General features: G+C 45.0%; 1 pseudogene; it reads right to left on the reverse strand.

Moving 5' to 3' along the window:
- Positions 1-1,216: 1,216 nt before the first annotated feature.
- LOC138997361 (ATP synthase subunit d, mitochondrial-like) lies at positions 1,217-3,815 on the reverse strand (annotated as a pseudogene).
- Positions 3,816-7,167: the final 3,352 nt, after the last annotated feature.

The raw sequence follows: 7,167 nt of genomic DNA on the forward strand, positions 1-7,167 counted from the left end.
GCGTTCCTGCCGGGCTGGGACAGGACTTTTTCCACTCAGTTCACCTGCAAGGTCTCGGAACCATCCATTACCCTTTCCCCAGTCAAAGACCTAATCAAAGCCCAAACTTGGTGGGGCAGGAAGACCCGACAAACAAAGGGAGATGCCTTGGAGACCCCAGGGAAGATAAGAGGTGACTGAGGCAAGTCCTGTATCTTGGAAGCCTAGGCCAATGTTGAGAAGCAGTGCCGTGATGTGGAGTCAGGTGTAGCCTCGGGTTTCTCAACTATCAACTAGGAGAGATGACAGCATCTACTTCAGGGGGCTGTGGTGAGAATTAAATAAGATAAGCCCTTTGGCACAGCCCGACCCATATTTTGCTTTCAGCAAATACTGGTTACTAGAGGCCCGATGCACGAAATTCGTGCAAAGGGCTTGGCCCTTGAAGCCACGGTGGCTTGCTTCGGCCCTTGCAGCCCCGGCTTCATCTGGAAGGTTGTCCTTCGGTCTAATTAGCATATTATGCCTTTATTATTATAGATTATTGTTGTTGGCAAGCAAGAGGTTGCAGGTGTGGTGGTTAAAATAGCTGAGAGAGGAGAACAGTAAGATTTTTTTGGCATGGTAAGTCTGAGAATGGAGTGTCACCAAGTATATTTAATCAATCCTTTTGTCTAATTCTCCCCATTCTCAAACGAGCAAAACGAGGCCCGCACGAAGAGGAGGCCTATTCAAGGTCACCCTGGTCTTGATGGTAGGACCAGGACTTGATCTTGAACCTCTTGTTTTCTGCCTTAAGCCTCTTTCTTCAGAGCCTTCCATGGAAATATCTCCATTGATTTTCTCACTTCAGGGTCGTGATGACTCTCAGACTTGTTAAGATCACTGTGAGGAATATTTAAGGTAATGATGTCCATAAATCACCTTAACTTCAGTCTTGGAAGGGCAAGAGCAATTGTTGATTTTGCACTGATTTAGTCGCATACTCAGAGTCTAGCAGCCCATAGGAGGTGGAAGGGGGAGGGCAGGATTAATGAAGCCACCACCTTTCCTGACCTCCAACTTTATATTCTCTTGTCTATTTCACATTCCTTCAAGAAGCTGTGGCTTCAAAGAGACCCACTTACTTCATGCATTCTTACTTCCTTGCTCCAAGACACCCTGTCTTTGTGACTAACTCATGCAGTGTCTGTTGTTAGAAAAACACATCAAGGTACAAGAAAGAGTTGGAAATGTTTCATCTGGAAAAACAAACTCACGCACAGATGAACAAGGGGACAATTAGTTTTTGTTTGGGCTGAAGCCAGGGGATATTTGTCATGTAAGTAGAAGTCTGTAAAATTTAATAGGATTATTGTACTGTAAGGAAGTCCATTTTGGGGTGGGGGCGGGCACAATGAGAAGATCAAAACATGCCTATACATATTTTTATGGACTAAAAAATATACAAAACCTATTAGGAACTCACCTGATAGTTGAATGGTGATTGTAATGTTAATAAACTGACATTAACTCTAATCAGGTCTTATTTTAAGCACTGCACATTCGTGATCTCATTTAATCCTTGCAGGGCTACAAGGCACATGTCTGCTTTGGTGGTTAAAGATACCAGGGGCAGAGGGGCTGAATAACTTTGCAAAGCTACCAAGGAGGTAAATGGTGGAGGAGGGATTTGAATTCTATTCCGAGTCATCTTCATCCTTTCTGCCTCCTATGAAATGCCCTCGGAGCACAGCCAATATATAAGGATATTGCCAATGTGAATATCTGAGTGGGGCAAAGGTATGAGTCAAAATCTGTGGATTACTGCCCGGTTGGCGTGGCTCAGTGGTTGAGCGTCAATCAATGAGCCAGGAGGTCAAGGTTCGATTCCTGGTCAGGGCACATGCCTGGGTTGCAGGCCCACTCCCCAGTGGGGGGCATGCAGGAGGTAGCCGATCAATGATCCTCTCTCATCATTGATGTTTCTCTCTCTCCCTTCCTCTTCCTTTCCTCTCTGAAATCAATAGAAATATATATGTTTTTAACAATCTGTGGATTACTCTAGGCTCCAAAATCAAACGTATCCATAAGATAAGACCAGTGAGAGTGTGCGACATGCCCACCCAGTGTAATTCTACTGGAAATAGGTTTGCTGTTGCCTTAAAATCTGAATTAATGCCTTTTGAAGCACCTAGAGGGGGCATATTTCCTAATTCTTTTCCCTCCCCAGATACCCAGCAAGAGTTGGCCCTCCATATGGACTTGCTAATCTACTGACTAGCTGATGGATTAATTGATATATTTGCAGCTATATGGTTTGGGGCTTCCAGCTCTAGTTGGGAATTGCTTTTAATCTTCACAGGTTAAAAACGAAAGCCATCAAATCCATTATAGGAGATGGTGTTGAGACACAATCATGTTAAAGAGAAACTGACAATTTATCATCTTCCAGCAGCTTGAGGCCCGTGTGTGTGTGTGTGTGTGTGTGTTCTTGCCAGGTTCTCAGTGTCTTGTTCAATATCTAATTTAGTTGGAGTTTGACTGAGGGCGGGCATCTTCTGCAATGCTTGCCTCCAATTTTCAGAATAGTTGAGCAGCAAAAGTGGTTCACAAGGAAGGACTTGGTGGCTAGAAAGGGTTCAGTCCATTTTAGGGGACACATACCTGGTTTTTGTTTTCCTTGTGGCATGGTGGTTTTCTCCTGAACCTAAATTTCTTATGTTTGGTCTCTTTTTGCATAATATAGTTAAAATTTTTTTTAAAAAAATTTATTTCAGAGAAGAAGGGAGAGGGCGAGAGAGATAGGAACATCAATGATGAGAGAGAATCATTGACCGGCTGCCTCCTGCACATCCCCTACTGGGGAACAAGCCCACAATCTGAGCATATGCCCTGAATGGAAATCGAACTGTGACCTCCTGGCTCATAGGTTGACACTCAACCACTGAGCCACGCAGGCTGAGCTATATAATTATTTTTAATGTCCATAGTTTATAATGCAAGGGCCAAGGCTTTCTCCCAAACCCAAGTTTATTAATTTCAATTGGCTTGGGAGGTCAATAGGGATACTTTTTCTTGTGTGATTGGTTTCTGGGAAGACGTCATTCACATCCTCAAAGGTCATCTGATCAAAGGGAATTCTGTTCTTCATCTTCTCCAGCTCATTCTCAAGGAACTAAATTTACTCCTAACCTTGCCACCTAGAGGAAAGCAATGTTAAGCAAGCCTGGTGTTTGGGAGAGACAAAAACTCAGCACAACTTTTCACACCTTCTTTTTTGTCAGCATCCACCAGGCACTATATTTATCTCCTGGCACAGGAACCTTCAGGACATTCAACTTCTTCTCAAAGTCTTCTACCAAGCCAGCCTTTGCCACATTGGCCTTGTTATAAGCCCAGTCAGTGGCAGGTGGATTCTCAGCTAGAGTGGCCAATGTGGAGGTGAGGGTCTCATTCAGGATCTCAGGGAATTAGCAATAGCTTCTGGTTTTGGGGTCTGATCTCCCCCAAAGCTACCCAAGTCAATGTCTGTCAAAGCAGGTTTTCACCCAACCATGTTGCGATCTGTCACCAACCCCAGTGGCCCACAGTCCATGGCAGCAAGTGACAGCTGATCCTTTTTTCTTTTTGGTTTTCTGACCAAGCATTCCTTTTTGTGTTGTTAGCTTGAGTTTAAAGTTTCTTTTTTTCTGCCTTCTGATAGGTAGTGAAATGTTGTTTACCAAATTTACTTATTTAATGCCTTTCACAAGCTAATTAAACCTTCTAACAGCACACATAAATTGGACCCTCTGGCCTGTGAAAAAGCTCACCCCATCTGGCTTGGTCAGGCGTTTGCCTTGTTCAGCATTCATCACGTGAGAGCTGGGTCTCCAGGAAGAAGGCTACAGGGCACGAAGGTGCACTCATAGGATTGGCTGGGTCCCTCCTACTCCCCATCACCTGCTCACAGTGAATGGTTCAGTGCAGGGGTTTTGGAGGTAAGGGATTCAAGCTGGCTTAGCAGAATCATCCTTGGACGTGGCCTGTGGGCTCTGAGAAAGGCTTTCTATGCACCAGGTGTGCTAACCTGGGAGGGCAAGCAGGACAGAGAGGAAGGCAGAGCTCACGAATGGAAAGAGAGCCAGGACTGCAGTGAGATTCCTTAGTTCCTCATTGCTGTGACTCAGTGAACCCCTTCTGCACTCTAAACTAGTGTGAATTGCATTTCTGTCGCTTATAATCAAGAGCCTTGGCCAATATAGGTAGGTTTATTGCCTACCTGAGCTAAACTGAGGCGCAGAGGGGTTAAGACACTTGTGGCTGACACTTCTTTACTTGACTGACATCTGTTCTTATCTTCAAGGCTCAGAGCCAGTTCCAAACAATTAGGCACCCCCTGCCCCCAAGGTGAGTAGAAGACCTCCTTCTGTTTTCTCATTGATTTACTTTATAATCATACTCCTTTATTTTCTGTTTTCTAAACATAAGAGTAGTGCATGCACATTGGAGAAGTCACAGAGATGCACAAAGAAGGAACTAAATTTACTCCTAACCTTGCCACCTAGAGGAAAGCGATGTTCAGCTGGCGTTCTACTTTCTCTCTGCGTTAAGAATGCTAAATGTTCCCTGAAGACACCTCCTTAATGAGTAGGTAAAATTGGCTCAAATCTCCATTCCGGGGCTTGTATGAAGTCCAATGTCCTGGACTTGAATCCAACCTCTGTCCTATGCTGTGTCCTCTTTTGTGATCTTGGTCAGTGAACCTGAGCTCCTTGAGCTGTTTGTGATCTGTGCACTAGAGTTAATAATAATCCTCCTTCTAGCTTTGATAGGTTTATGGGAGAACTGAATAGAAAACAATACTCTAGAACTAGAAAGTGTGGAGCAAATAACATAATGACAGGTTTTATAAATTTATTTTCTCTCTAGTCACAAAAACCTTACGTGAAAATTCCTATGTGGAATCCCAGTATATAAAATAAAGAGGATCTTCTTTTTATAATGCAGAGCCACCTCCAACCCTAAGTGGCCCTTGGTGTACACCGCAAGGCACAGGGAACTCTAAGGAACCTGGTCTATTATTAGATAAAATCCATGGTGCTTTCATCTAAGAAACCCGTGGGAAATGGCCAAGGAAACCTGGGCTGGAAACAGAGGGCGGTAAGGAAACCTGAACACATCTCCCCTCTGAACACTAAATTAATGAGAACTGCCCAGCGCCTGTCCTTAGAAGATGGCGCTGAGGAGGCTAAGTTCTCATTCTGGAGTTTCTCTGGCCATCCCCGAGGGCCATCAGGTACTTCTCACAACACCCCTCTTCTCTCTAACTTCATGCCTAGAAGTCAAGGAGTAAATGATTTCAAGAAGAAGGGAGTGATCTACTCTGTCCAAAATGTCCAAGTAAATGCAGGACTAAACATGTCCCTGCATTTCATCGCATGAACCCCTATGCCAGAGTGATGGGAGCAGAGGGCACGTTCGGTGGGGCGGGTTGAGGAGCAGATAGATGGGGAGGAAACAGAGAGAACAAGTGTAGAAAATTCTTCTCTATTCACACGTTATTATTGTCCTATAGGTTATATATTTACACTCATCTTTGAGATCACACTTCGTTACTTCTTCAGGGGAGCTTTTCCTGACCAACCGACCTTCACTTTTGCACATTCTCAGAGCCCTGTTTCTCTTACTATGAAGCCCTGATCGAAGGCCATGGACATATATCGATTAGTGTGATTATTTTATCCATGTCATTCTCTCTTACTGCCCGTGGAAGTTCCTCAAAAGTGGGTTCTGGGTCAGCTTTTGCTCACCATTGTATCCCAGTACGTAGTCCAAAACTGGCACTTAGTAGGTACACACTGATTTTACTGATAGAGAAAATAGTCAAATAAGCCCAGCCGGTGTGGCTCAGCAATTGAGCTTTGATGCAGGAACCAAGAGGTCGCCAGTTTGATGCCTGGCCAGGGCACGTGCCTGGGTTGCGGGCTCGATCCCCAATAGGGGATGTGCAGGAGGCAGCCAATCGATGATGTTTCTCTCTCATTGATGTTTCTATCTCTCGATTCCTCTCCCTTCCTCTCTCTCTAAAAAAATCAATAAGAACATATTTTAAAAAAGAAGCAAATGAATGCATTAGCTGAATGTTGCAGAAGTAGAAGCATTTTATTTTTATTTTTAGAAAGATGCTTGCTATAATGAAGAGTTCATAGACTTCCAACTTAGACACCCAGAGTTCTGAATCCAGTACCTTGCTTTCCAGTTACATGGGCTTTGGTAGAATTAGATCAGCTGATGTTTGGAGCCTTGGCATTCATGGCAGTGTAGTGGGACCATCTCCCATGTAGATGATACATCTACCTGGCGGAGTCTGATATGCATTTTGCTCCCATAGCCATTCTGCCTTGTCAAGAGCTGACAATCAGACATGCAGAGCAAGTGATAGAGGTAAAATTTTCAACAGCATTACTTTGGGAAACCAGAAACCAAAACAAATTGAGGGAGAGCAGAAGAGAGGGAGGGAGAGAGACACAAACACAGAGAGACAGAGTACCTGGCAGATAGTAGCTACTTAATAACTCCCGCCTCTTGGCTGTGTTCTGTTTCAGTTTTGGCCTTAGCATGTTGTGGGCCCCGGTAGCTGCGTGAGGAGTGGTTTCCTAATTAGAGACGATGTCTTGGTGGACGCTGTACCTGCTGATGTCGATGAGGGCCCAGTGTGTCTGAGCAGTGAGGTGGTGCTGAGAGGACTGGTCGCCCTGCACGGTGGCTTCACCCCCCTCCCCCTTCCTGATGCCGCTCCAGCTGGGCACCTGGCAAAGGAAAGCTAAGCCTCCCCACCCCAGTGCCCACACCTCTGTGATCGCATGCAGAGACGAGCTGCCTGCTAGAAGTCTGGAGTAATTCCTGTTTATTAATTTGTGCCCCTGTAATTAAACAGTCATATTAATTAGTTGAAGCTCAGAGTCATTATTTATGTGATTTCTCAATTTGTTTTGGTTCTGTTTTCCCAAAGTGATACGTTTGCAAAATGCATATACAACACGGCTTTTGCGTGTGTGATTGTCAGCGCTTGACAGGCAGGATCGCTGGGGGAGCAGGTTTACCAGACGGCCCCGTGTTCTGGGTGGCGGTAATGCAGAGCGCCCGTTCTTTCTGATGCGTTTGCAGGAACATCTGCAGCTCCCCTGCCCACAGCCAGTGGCTCCTGCATCATTTCAGTGCTTG

Source organism: Myotis yumanensis, unplaced genomic scaffold (assembly GCF_028538775.1).
Source record: "Myotis yumanensis isolate MYYU_CA2020_CCGP unplaced genomic scaffold, mMyoYum1.0.hap1 SCAF_18, whole genome shotgun sequence".
NCBI classification, from domain to species: domain Eukaryota; kingdom Metazoa; phylum Chordata; class Mammalia; order Chiroptera; family Vespertilionidae; genus Myotis; species Myotis yumanensis.